The following is a 14,497-nucleotide window of genomic DNA, read 5'->3' on the forward strand; positions in this document are numbered from 1 at the left end:
ACGTCCAACTTCATGTAAATCAAGATTACATGTCTTCAAAGCCCAAATTGCTTTGTGTTCAATTTCTACTGGAAGGTGACATGCTTTTCCATAAACGAGTCTAAAAGGTGTGGTTCCAATTGGAGTTTTGTAGGCTGTTCTAAAAGCCCCGAGTGCATCCTTCAATTTCATGGACCATTCCTTCAGATTTGATCCTACGGTTTTCTCTAGAATATGTTTTAAAGCTCGGTTGGTATTTTCAACTTGTCCACTTGTTTGTGGATGATAAGCAGTTGAGATTTTATGAGTTACTCCATATCTTTTGAGAACTTTCTCAAATTGATTATTACAAAAATGAGTACCCTGATCACTTATTAAAGCTTTCGGTGTTCCAAACCTAGCAAAAAGACGTTATAAAAAGTTGACTACAACTCGTGCATCGTTAGTCGGGAGAGCTTGTGCTTCTGCCCATTTAGATACATAATCAATGGCAACGAGAATGTAGAGATTATTATGAGATTTTGGAAATGGACCCATAAAGTCAATACCCCAAATGTCAAATACTTCACATACTTGAATGACATTTTATGGAATTTCATCACGTTGACTTATTTTTCCGGCCCTTTGACAAGCATCACAGGATTTGCAAAGAAGGTGTGCATCTTTGAAAATTGTAGGCCAATAGAATCCATCATCGTAAAATTTTCTTGCTGTGAGTTGAGGCCCATAATGCCCTCCTGTTGGTCCTGTGTGACAATGGTTTAAGATTTAACTAGCTTCATCTCCGAATACACATCGGCGTATTATTCCATCAGGACAACTTTTAAACAAATGTGGATCTTCCCAGAAATAGTGTTTTATATCACTAAAGAATTTCTTTCGTTTTTGGTACGACAACCCTTTTTCAAGGAATTCACATACTAAGTAGTTTGCATAGTCTGCAAACCATGGAATTTCACTATAATCTATCTTTAATAGATATTCATCAGGAAAGTTGTCTTGTATGGTCGATTCATTTAGAACTTCTAATTCGGGATTTTCAAGACGAGAAAGATGATCAGCGGCGAGATTTTCTGCTCCCTTTTTGTCTCGGATTTCAATATCGAACTCTTGTAAGAGTAAGATCCAACGGATTAATCGTGGTTTAGCATCTTGTTTTAAAAATAAGTATCTAAGAGCAGAATGGTCAGTATAGACCACCGTTTTTGCTAAAATGAGATATGAACGAAATTTGTCAAAAGCAAAGACAATAGCAAGGAGTTCTTTTTCAGTAGTTGTATAATTTGTTTGTGCTCTTTGCAATGTCTTACTAGCATAATAAATAGGTTGAAATCGTTTTTCAATCCTTTGTCCTAAAACGGCTCCCATTGCAAAATCACTTGCATCGCACATAAGTTCAAACAGTAGATTCCAATTTGGAGTTATCATGATCGGCGCATTAGTGAGTTTTTCTTTAAGAATATTAAAAGATTTGATACATTCATCTGAAAAGATGAATGGAGCATCCTTTTCTAGGAGTTTATTCATAGGAGTGGCAATTTTAGAAAAATCTTTTATGAAACGTCGGTAAAAACCAGCATGCCCTAGAAAACTCCTAACTCCTCTAACATTGGTGGGATATGAAAGTTTAGCAATTACATTTAATTTAGCTCTATCCACTTCAATTCCTTCCTTTGAGATTTTATGACCAAGAACGATGCCTTCTTTAACCATGAAATGGCATTTCTCCCAATTAAGTACTAGATTTGATTGTTCGCATCTAATAAGCATTCGTTCAAGATTAACTAGACATGATTCAAATGTATCACCGAAGACTGAAAAGTCATCCATGAAAACTTCCACGCATTCCTCTATCATGTCGTGAAAAATCGCCATCATGCACCTTTGAAAGGTTGCAGGGGCATTGCAAAATCCAAATGGCATGCGTTTGTAAGCAAATGTACCATAAGGGTACGTGAATGTGGTTTTCTCTTGGTCCTCGGGTGCTATTGGAATTTGAAAATATCCGGAAAAACCATCAAGAAAACAATAGTAACTATTTCCGGCTAATCTTTCCAACATTTGATCAATGAAAGGTAAGGGAAAGTGATCTTTTCTGGTGGCGTCATTTAATTTTCTATAATCAATACAAACACGCCATCCTGTTACAGTCCTAGTAGGAATAAGCTCATTTTTTTCATTTGTAATGACAGTCATGCCACCCTTCTTAGGTACGCATTGAACTGGGCTTACCCATGGACTATCAGAGATTGGATAAATTAAACCTGCATCTAGCAGTTTAATAATTTCTTTCTTAACAACATCTTGCATATTAGGATTTAGTCTTCGTTGGCGTTGCACATACGTTTTATGGCCTTCTTCCATAAGGATTTTATGTGTGCAATACGAAGGACTTATTCCTTTAATGTCATGAATCTTCCATGCAATAGCTGGTTTATGAGCTTTTAGCACAGAAATGAGTTGAGATTTTTCATTTTCAGTAAGAGAAGACGATATTATTACAGGTAATTCAGATTCACCATGTAAATAAGCATATTCCAAATGGTTTGGAAGTGGCTTTAACTCTAATGTCGGTGGTTCTTCTATCGATGATTTATATCGATATCTGTCTTCCTCTTTTAGTATTTGAATTTCTTCTGTTGTTGGTTCATATCCATTAGCCATAAGTGTTGCTAACATTTCAGTTTCATCAATTGGTTCAGTTCCTTCTCCTAAAGAACATTCTCCTGTTCCTTGTAATTCTGGAAATTCTTCTAACAATTCTGCATGTGAATCTATAGTTTGAATATAATAACATGTATCATCTGCAGATTGTGGTTGTTGCATGGCTCTATCAACTAAAAAGGAAACACTCTCATCCTCTATACTTAGGGTCAGCTTCTTACCGAACACGTCTATTATTGCTTTGGTCGTGTTTAAGAATGGTCTTCCTAATATGAGAGGAACTCGAGAATCTTCTTCCATATCTAGAATAACAAAATCTACTGGAAATACTAAAGTACCAACTTTAACTAGCATGTTCTCCATTATCCCTCTAAGATATTTTACTGATCGATCGGCTAGTTGTATACTTATTCGTGTTGGTTTCAATTCTCCAAGGTCTAGTTTAGCGTATAGTGAATACGGCATTAAATTTATACTAACACCTAAATCTGCCAATGCTTCTATTGAACTAAGACTACCCAGAAAACATGGAATTGTGAAACTTCCCCGATCAGATAATTTTTCTGGTATCTTATTCAACAGTACTGCAGAGCAATTAGCATTCATAGTAACAGCCGAGAGTTCTTCCATTTTCTTTCTATTTGTGATTAGATCTTTTAGAAATTTAGCATATCTTGGCATTCCTGAAATCACATCAATGAAAGGAAGATTGACATTTATCTGTTTAAACATATCCAAGAATTTGGATTGCTCGGCTTCAAGTCTTTGTTTTCTCATTTTACTCGGGTAAGGAAGTGGTGGTTAGTATGGTTTAACATAAGGTTTAGCCTTAACTGTGTTATCTTCATTAACCTTTTCAACTACCGGTTTTGTTTTCTTATCTTGCTCAGATTGTGGTTCTTGTGGATTAGGAATAGTTTCATCAGGAATTACAGGTATTTCAAGTGGTTTAAGTGTAATACCACTTCTTGTGGTAATGGCTTTAGCTGTTTCATTCTGAGGGTTAGTATTTGTATCGCTAGGTAGACTTCCCAGTTTTCTTTCACCTATCAACCTTGCTAGGTTGCTCACTTCTTGTTCCAAATTTTGAATAGAAGCTTGTTGATTTCTAAATGCTTGAGCATTTTGTTCATTGGTTTGTTTCTGAGATGTGAAAAACTGAGTTTGAGATTCAACTAGCTTCGACATCATGTCTTCTAAATTTGGCTTTTTATCATCCGTTTGTGGTGGTTTGTTTTGAAAAACAGGTCTTTGTTGGTTGTAAGTATTATTAGGTACTTGTTGATTACTAGGACCTTGTTGGTTGTTGTATGGAACATTTCGGTTATAGTTCTGATTTTGATTGTAGATCGGTCTTGGCGGTTGATAATTATTCTGATAATTATTTCCAGGCCTTTGGTTTATGTATGAAACATTCTCTCTTTGTTCCATTGTTAGTTCAATAATGAGACAATTTTTTGTCAAATGTGGTCCTCCACACTGCTCACAACTAATTCGTATTGAGTGAATATCTTTAGTCATTTTTTCCATTCGTCTCTCGACAGCATCTATCTTTGCGGAAATGGAATCAAAGTCATGGCTAGAATCGGCTCTAGCTGCTTTAGATGATCTAACGATATCTTTTTCTTGGTGCCACTCATGTGAGTGGGAAGCAGTGTTATCAATAATTTTATAAGCGTCAGTTGCGGTTTTCTTCATAATGGAACCACCAGCTGCTATATCGATGTCTTTTCTTGTAGTGATGTCGCATCCTTGGTAGAATATTTGTACTATTTGACAGGTGTCTAAGCCATGTTGCGGACATCCTCTCAATAACTTTCCAAATCTTGTCCATGCTTCATATAGAGTTTCATTTGGCTTCTGCGTGAACGTAACAATTTCTCCTTGAAGTCTCACGGTTTTAGATGCCGGAAAGAATTGTTGAAGAAAATTTTCAACTAAAACGTCCCATGTATCAATCGCCCCTTCAGGTAACGATTCTAACCAATCTTTGGCTTCTCCCTTTAAAGTCCAGGGAAATAACATGAGATATATCTGTTCATCCTCCACTTCTCTTATTTTGAATAAAGTACAGATCCTATTAAAGGTACGAAGATGTTCATTTGGATCTTCCTTCGGTGCACCACTAAATTGGCATTGATTAGTCACCATGTGTAGGATTTGTCCTTTGATTTCATAATCTGGCGCATTAATGTCTGGTTGAGTAATTGCGTGACCTTGGCCAATGCGTTTAGCTCTCATTCGGTCTTCCATACTTAGAGGTTCCAGATTTTCCATGATTGAATTTGTTGAATCTGAATCACTATAGGATTCTGATTTAATGGGTTGTTCCTCGACAATCTCTGTTTGAATGATTGGTGGTTCCGGATGAAAGATTAGTGGTTCAGGATCTCTGAATTGTCCCTGAATATCCTACGGATTCTCAATTGTGAGATCGGGTTCAAAAAATAGATTATCGGAAATTTGAATTGGAGTACTTGGTTGACTGGATGACGATTCTAAAGAAAAATCAACGGCGACAATATTTGCTAGATGTCTTGATCGAGTTACAGGTGGTGAACGTATAAAAGGTGGTGAACGTTTTTCTCGGTGCATTCACTGAATATCCTATTAGTTATAAAAGATAAAAATTATATAAGTTATCAAATTAATAGACTTTTCTGCTTTTGCCCACGTTTCGAATAGCCAAAAGATGTAGCAGGGAGCCAGAACCCTTTAAATCGGAAGCTCACAACTCAGCCACTAACAAATCCAACTATTACTACGAAGCATAAAATTTTGGATGTCTATCAATTTAACCACTTAAAATAATTTTTCGTTGAAATTTAAAGAAAATTTAGAGAAGAAATAGAAAATTCTATGTCCTAAAAACTAGAGCGGCGAGAAATAAGAAAGAAAAAGAGTGCGTCAAAAAACGTCGAAAAATAAAAGGTCGGAAAATAATAAAAAGAACGTAGCGCGTCGAAATTTAAAAATCTAAAAATCTAAGAATTAAAAGTTGCGTATAAATGTATTAAAACTTAAAAGGAATTCTATATCTAAAACGGCAATAACTTAAAAAGTACTAAAATCTTAGAACAGCGTCGCAAAATTCTAAAGTACCTAAATCTTAGTCTAAAGAAAAAGCACTTAAGGGATTTTACGGCAAAACCTAAAAATCTAGAAATAAAAATAACTATGGCACAAACTATGACTTAAAACTAAATACGAACGAAAAATACAAATATTACGAATAAACGATTAAAAAGGTACGAAATTTTAAAAAATAAAACTTAAAGTTGTAAAAATAAAATTTTTATAAAAATATTATTTTTAAATTAATATTTTATGAAAGTATTAATTTTATAAGTAATAAAACTAATTAAAACCTAAAAATACAAATTTAATTAACTAAACCTAATTAATATTTTAATTAAACCCTAATTAATAATAATAATTAATTATACAACCCTAATTTCGTAATTAAAGCTGCAGTATTTGACCTGTCAGAAACCTCCGCGAGTGCGGATGCCAACTGGCAAAAAGTACCGCTAGTGCGGATACCACAAATGCAGGTCGAATTTTTTTTTTTTAGGCTCAGTTTCTATTTTTTTTACTTTTTATGTTTTGTTTTTTTAATTTTCTGTTTTTATTTTATAGAAAATGTTTTATAATATAACTAAAACTTATATTTTAAATAAAAATCACTTATTAGTATTTTAAAACTAAAAATATATTTTTTTATATAGCGTTGCGCTTTCGGCGTTTTAGTTTCCCCGGCAGCGGCGCCAAAAATACTTGATGTGCGTAGAGGTGTATACGAAATAGTTATATTTTTACAATTAAATACTATTAAATACGATACAATTTTACACAAGTTATTTATTTATTTAAAGAGCGGATATACCTAAACCTTGCTACAACACTTATAGGCAGTGTACCTAATCGTACAGTAGTATAGTTTTTAGTAAGTCCGGTTCGTCCACAGGGAACTCACCAAGTTTAACGCTATATTTTTAAAACTATATTTGTAAATAAATATATATATTACAATTATTATTATAAAAGGGGGTTTTTACCGTTTAATGACCGATTTGTCGATTTTAAAACTTTAGTCGCAGTTAAAACCTAATGTAAAATATTAAAAATAAATATAACTTAATTTAAAGCGTAAAGTAAATAACGATAATGAAATTACGATAAATAAAAGTGCAATAAAATAAAATTTGTGATAATTAAAAGGTACGATAAATAAAATGACAATAAATTAAAGTGCGATAATTAAAAGTGCAATTAAATATGAAATATATAAATTATGCTTATTTAAACTTCCATAATCATGATGTTTAACGTGTTGATTTTAGTTTATTACCATGGGTTAATTGTACTTTGTCCTGGATTATTCAATATGTCCGTCTGGTTTTTGTCCTTAACAGTCCATCAGTCATAAATATAAAGTGCGAGTGTCCTCGTCAAATTATCCTTATATCCGAAGTCAAATATTCCAACTAATTGGGAACTTAAACTATAATTACACCAAGTGTCCTTGTATATAATTCACCCCTGTTTTAATAAGTCCATTAACTATTAATTCATTCCCGTGTCCGGTTAAATGAACGATTATTAGTACTTATAAATATCCCGCCCATCGTGTTCGATCGAGTGTATATGCTTATTTATAGGTACGTCCAATTGTAAATCTTTATATTAAATTAACAAACTATCATTTAATTAAACAAATATAAAGCCCATTAATAGCCCATAGTCTAATTTCCACAAGTGTCGTTCTTTTGTCCAAACCCCAATTATGGTACAAAGCCTAATTACCCCGTCTTTAATATTTAGCCCAACATCATGATTACTTCAATTTAAATAAGCATAATAATAACTTAGCTATGAGACATTAATTTAACAATAAAATTAAACATAACTTACAGTGGATATTAATAGCGTAGTGGTACACGGACAGAGTTTCGACTTACAAAACCTTAAAACATTCAACTAACCCAACCTTATTATTATCACTAACTTAAAATTAAAATTACAAATTGAGATTACTAATTGGATGGATAATTGATACATATATTATGTATATAGAGTAGGAAATAGAAAAAGATGTTAAAAAATTCGATCAGAATGCGAGACTTTTATAGCCCCACATTTCACTGTAGACCTCCGCGAGTGCGGATGTTTGTTCACAAAAGTTCCGCGAGTGCGGAGGTATGGATTACAGCTCATCTCTTGATTTAAACGTGGGCTGCTGTATTTTTTAATATATATATAATATATATATAATTTATATAATTATATATATATATATATATATATATATATATATATATATATATATATATATATATATATATATTATATTCTTGTGCATAGTTGACTTGTAATTTTTGGTCCGTTACGTCGCGCACTGAAAGTTGGTTCATGTCTCGGTTCCGGATTTTCGAACGTCCTTGCGTACTATTTAATATCTTGTACTTTGCATTTTGCGTCTTGTACTCTTGCAATTTTGAGACGTTTCTCATCAATAATTTGAACCACTTTGATTGTACTTTGTACTTTTTATCTTTTTGGTCGTTTGCGTCTTCAAATCGCCGAATCTGTCTTTTGTCTTCACCTTTTAATATTTAAACAAATATCACTTGTAAATAGGAAAATTGTAACTAAAAGCTTGTCTTTCTTGAGGGATAATGCTATGAAATATATGTTCGTTTTTAGTATTATCAAAAATATATATACATATATATTTTCTTCAGATGTAATCATGGATTTAATGAGTCAATATAATATTAAACTCATTTGATTTACCGTTAAAACAAGAATATATAATCTCTAAAATATTAGAGATTACATAATCGTCATGTCGAACAAAGATAAATGTAGTAGAACGTCATGTAGATCGATGATTATGCTCGAGGTACAGATTGAGATGTTGAGGCATGGTTTGTTGACGGTACTGGTGCTGTTACTGATGGTACTGTTGATGCCGGTGATGTTGCTGAAGCTGGTAATTTTTGCACCATATTCTCCAAATTGATTACTCGAGCGCGAAGTTCGTTGACTTTTTCTATTACACCGGGGTGATTGTCGGTCAGAACGAGAGAATGAATAAGGTCTAAAATCTGAGATAGTATATAATCGTGACGAGATACTCTGGAAATGAGGCTGAAAATGGTGTTTCGGATAGGTTCACCGATAAGTGCATCAGGTTCTTCACCAAGAGATGAATTCGGTTGTTGGAAGGGATCACCTTCTTCTTGCCTACAATGATTAAGTAAGCTACGAACCCATCAGATGAATTGGGGATGGCTGATTAGTTGATTCATTCTGGTGACACTGCTTCTGGAGCTTATGTGAAACTCCATATCGGAATAGCTGTCGGAATCCGAGGAATTCGAACTGGTTGAGGGATTCATCTCGTATGATCAGATGAAGGATTTTCGATAAGAATAGATTATAGGATGTAGATTAGTACCCTGCCATACATAATTTACATATGCATATAAAATACTAAAATCCAATAAGTTACGAAGGAATCTACGGAATATGTCAGGCAAGGTTTACAGTAACAAATACGCTAATATATGAATTTATCTATACACTATCTATGCAATAGAGGCAGTAAGATGTGTCTAGACTTTAAGGATGATAAGCAAGTAATTTTTGACACGAAAAGATAAGCAAAACTTTTGACATGCTGACACGGTCGAAGTCCAGACTCACTAATGCATCTAAACAACTATCAGTTAGACACACTAATTCAAGACCTGGTTCGCTAAGACAACCGCTCTGATACCAACTGAAAGGACCCGTCCTAATCCATCTGGACGAAGTCTTCAACAGTTGGTCCCATTGCGAGGTTCTGACTTCTATATGCCATGAACGACTCCATGTAATATGAGCAAATGCACAGCGGAAGATTTCTTTCACACCTGAGAATAAACATGCTTTAAAGTGTCAACCAAAAGGTTGGTGAGTTCATAAGTTTATCATAAAACAATAAAATTAATCATTTTGATAGACCACAAGATTTAAATCCTGCATGGTACAAATGCGCCCGAATCCTATACCCACCTGTAATGTACATGCGATATCTTTTAAATACAGTACACCTTTTTCGTGTACAAAATCATCTTTCATAAATCTTAGTAATCGTACACATATCTCGTGCGCAAAAATAACATACACATAACCTGTGTATAAAATCATTCTCTCGATATATAACATTCACATCAAATGGTGGCAATTATCATGTCCACATAATTCAATGGTGGCAATTATCATGTCCACATAATTCAATAATAATCCACAGAACTTCTGTCTGCATAATAATTCATTCGAGGAATGTTTTGCTTGTGTCTATCTCGTCAAACATTTATAAAAACATTTCATGTAATCGCAGTTCAAAATATATTTCAAAAACATTTAATAAATCAGTTATAAAAACAGCGCATGTATTCTCAGTCCCAAAAATGTGAAGAGTAAAAGGGAATCAAATGAACTCACCTAATGTATTTTGTAGTAAAAATACATATGACGATATTGAACAATATTGGGTTGGCCTCGGATTCACGAACCTATATCATTTGTATATATATATATATATATATATATATATATATATATATATATATATATATATATATATATATATATATATATATATATATATATATTAACACATATAATTGTAATCGAACAAATTTATATATGTAATTAGTTATATAAATTTTATATTAAAATTTATAGATTTCCTTAAAAAATTAGGTATATTTATTTTATATATAAAATTATTAATATTATTAAGTTATATGTATTGAGTATACTTGTCATAGTTATTTTATAAATTAATAATATTAAATAAAAAGTTGAATTACTATATAAAATAATAATTTTAATAACAAGAATTATAAATAAAAAAAATAACGAAGTTCTAATAATAACTATAATGTTAAAAATAGTAATAATATTAACGAAAATACTTATAATACTAATAATATTGATAATACTAGTAAAAATAAATAAAATGTTTATAATTTAATATTAACAATGATAATACTTATATTAATTCTTGATGATAATACTAATAATACTAATAATAATAATAATAATAATAATAATAATAATAATAATAATAATAATAATAATAATAATAATAATAATAATAATAATAATAATAAATATCTTATTACCTTAAGAGCTTTTCAGAAAAAATGTCTCGGACAAGGTTTGAACCCATGACCTCTCGCTGACCCAGTAACACTCTAAACCATCACTCTACACTTTCATTTCCGTCTTTAAATCCCCACCTAAAGTATATAACCTATATATTCATGTCTGAATCTTCCTTAATAAAAAAAATGCTGGAACCCGGGCTTGAACCCGCAACCACTCGCTCAAGCCCAACCTTCTAAACCATTCATCTGACTTAGTCCTTATGAAATAGTTTAGCTTATATTTATTTACCCTATATTGTAACGGTTTCTTCCTCTTCATCAATAGCATCATTATTATAACCATATCATACACCATCATGATCTTTATATAAAAACATCCCCATAAGCTTAATCATAATCGTAATATCATCCAGTTTACCCATTTCATGTTCAACAAGCAGCTCATCATTCTGTTTTATAATGGCCCCAACAGAGAAGTAATTGGGTCACGGCCCAAAACTTTAATCTATCTAAGCCTACCTAAAACCCAATATTGATAGGCTAACCGTATTACACGCGAAAAGGGGTGAGCAGAAACAGGAACACGTTAAAAAAAATATATTGTCAATTGATTTATGGTGGGGCTGTTTATGGATGGAAATATCAAGAAGGGAACAAAGTGGTTTACCTGCTTTTCCTTGAGTTTGACGTCAAAATCAAAACAAAAAAAAAAAAAAAATTAAACGTGTAACATTAGTAGTCGACCACCACATGTAAACTTTCCTCTCACTTGCATCACCTTTACATAAAGCATTTTCTAATCATCCTTGTTAGGCATAAGAGGTACCTAATCCCACTTGCTAAAAAAAACGCCTCTTATATAAAGTATAACAAAGTTGGCAAGCCTTAGTTTGTAACCTTTTCTATCCTTTTCCTTTTCTTTATAACACTAAAAAAAATAGATTTAGGGGAGGTAGTTAAATAGGTTAGAGCAGATGATCAGTGATTGGTACTTCTTGTGGGTTTCGAATGGTGATCAAATGGGTTTATTATGGGGTTGGATTGATAATCAAGAATAAAAGAGATGATGATGATTTAAGTTTAAGAGAGAGAGAGAGTAAAGGTGGTACCTTTTGATCGTTTGATTCAAGGAACATGAAGCCATCAACGAGTAACAGTTGCAATGGTCACGATGGTGTTGCTATAGATGAGTTTCGTTGGTGGTGAACAGAAAATGGATTGATTAAAGTGTTGATATGGCCGGTTTATGATATTATGGAGGTTGGGTGGTTTTGGTTTTTCATTAGTAATCGAAACAAAAGAACAAGCAGGTCGTGTGATGGTTAAGTTTGTGAAACATAAGTGAGCTGCAGTTTATGGTTCTTGATTGATGGAGTTCTTGAAGATGATCGAAGGTGTTTGGATAGTAGATGGAGAGATATCGAAGATATAAATGCAGCAAGTATTCGATAAGTTTTCTAATGAGATGGTTGTATCTTTTCCGAATATAATGGGTGGAACAAGGGTGAAGTGTTGGAGTATTGTTCTCGATTAGTGGTAAACAAACCGAAGTTTGTGACAATGGAAATCGCTTATTAAGTGTTGGTGGTTGATCACAAGTTAATCGATGAACACGTTTAGTAGATAGAGAAGAGAAGTAGAGAGATTGTGGTTTAGAGGTGGTCATAGCTATTGAGTGGTTTTTAATTGATAATGTCAAATGTCAATGGGTACTTGAATGTTTTAATTCATATGCATCGAATAATTCATTTATAATAAAGCCAATTTGCTTGATCGGTTCTATATCAGAAAACAGGAAAAGAGAATAATAAAAATTGGAAGTGGGTGCACGATTTCTTAACAGAGTTTGTTGTATGCGATTGGATTACATGATTTGGTACAAATTCAAGATATGGAGAAAACAGATGTATTGTGAGTACCTACTCTTTATGAGGATGTAATTCGTCTGATGATGTAACCAGATTGAGTCAACAGGAATTATTATTCTTCAGTACATAAAAGAAAAAAAAATAGAAAGTGAAGTAGATAGCTCATGATATTTGGAATTACTCTTGTGACTTAACACAGATTGGTACGACTTAATTGAATCGAGAATCAATCACCTACAGTTTTGAAGTCGATGGAAAATAGATTACTAATTTCCTGTATTTGTATACTTATAAGTTATCGTATATATATATAATTGTACCAGTATATATATATAATTATATTTATCAGTATTTGTATCTGTATATATATATATATAAATATATATATATATATATATATATATATATATATATATATATATATATATATATATATATATATAATTTCAATTTATATATTTAATCTTATTAATTAATAATAATGCTTTTAATATTATCTTAATAGGAATTTATAATAGTATAAGAGTATTAATGATAATGATAACTATAAAAGTGATAACAATGATATTTTTAATGGTAATAATAATCTCTACAATAATAATAATAATAATATAACTTAAACATATCAAATTTTATATATATATATATATATATATATATATATATATATATATATATATATATATATATATTATATAAGAAGTAATAATATTACAAATATTAATAATAATATTAATAACAATAATAATAATGAAAGTAATGACAATTATATTCAAAATTGTAATTTAATATAATACCATTTATTATTAATGTAATATTATACTATGTGATGCCATTTACTGGTTAATCAATATTTATATATTTTATTTATTTATCTAATAGAAATCTTATATAGACTTATAATAACGTATATATATTTATATATTTATTTTAACAGTAACTTAATTATCTTAATTATTACACTCCAATAATTAAAGTATTCTTTATTAAATTATAATATAATATATTCTTATATTTATATTTATATAATATATATACATATTTATTTACAAGCAATGGTTCGTGAATCGTCTGGAATAGTCAAAGGTTAAATGAATGTATGAACACAGTTTTAAACTTTTTGAGATTCAACTTAACAAACTTTGCTTATCGTGTCGGAAGCATATAAAGATTAAAGTTTAAATTTGGTCAGAAATTTCCGGGTCGTCACATCTTAAAAATATATATATTTTGTTTTTTTGTTTTTATATTTTTGTATTTTTAATATTTAAAACGTATTTTTACAAAAGTAAATTAAAAATCTTTTTTTATATATATATATAGCGTTTCGCTTCGGCGTTTAAGCAGTTCCCCGGCAGCGGCGCCAAAAATACTTGATGTTAAAGCGAATGGGTACAAAATAGTAGTATTTTTACTACAAAATACTATTAAATACGATACAATTTTACACAAGTTATTTATTTATTTATAGAGTGGATATACCTAAACCTTGCTACAATACTTATAGGCAGTGTACCTAATCGTACAGTAGTGTAGTTTTTAGTAAGTCCGGTTCGTTCCACAGGGAGCTAGCCAAGTTTAACGCTATATTTTTAAAAACTATATTTGTGTATAAATATATATATAAGTAGTATTATTATTATAAAAGGGGATTTTTACCGTTTAATGACCGGTTTGTCGATTTTAAAACTTTAGTCGCAGTTAAAACCTAATGTAAAATATTAAAAATAAATATAACTTAATTTTAAGCGTAAAGTAAATAAAGATAATGAAATTGCGATAAATAAAAGTGCGATAAATAAAATGACAATAAATAAAATT

The 14,497-nt window shown here is 31.2% G+C and overlaps 1 non-coding gene across 1 annotated transcript; it reads left to right on the forward strand.

The window, feature by feature from the left end:
* The first annotated feature begins 4,429 nt into the window (after window positions 1–4,429).
* On the forward strand, window positions 4,430–4,536 carry LOC139860766 (small nucleolar RNA R71). The gene has a single exon (XR_011763388.1). It is a non-coding gene; the product is annotated as a small nucleolar RNA R71 (small nucleolar RNA).
* The last annotated feature ends 9,961 nt before the right edge of the window (window positions 4,537–14,497 follow it).

This window comes from Rutidosis leptorrhynchoides, chromosome 7 (genome assembly GCF_046630445.1).
Source record: "Rutidosis leptorrhynchoides isolate AG116_Rl617_1_P2 chromosome 7, CSIRO_AGI_Rlap_v1, whole genome shotgun sequence".
NCBI lineage: Eukaryota > Viridiplantae > Streptophyta > Magnoliopsida > Asterales > Asteraceae > Rutidosis > Rutidosis leptorrhynchoides.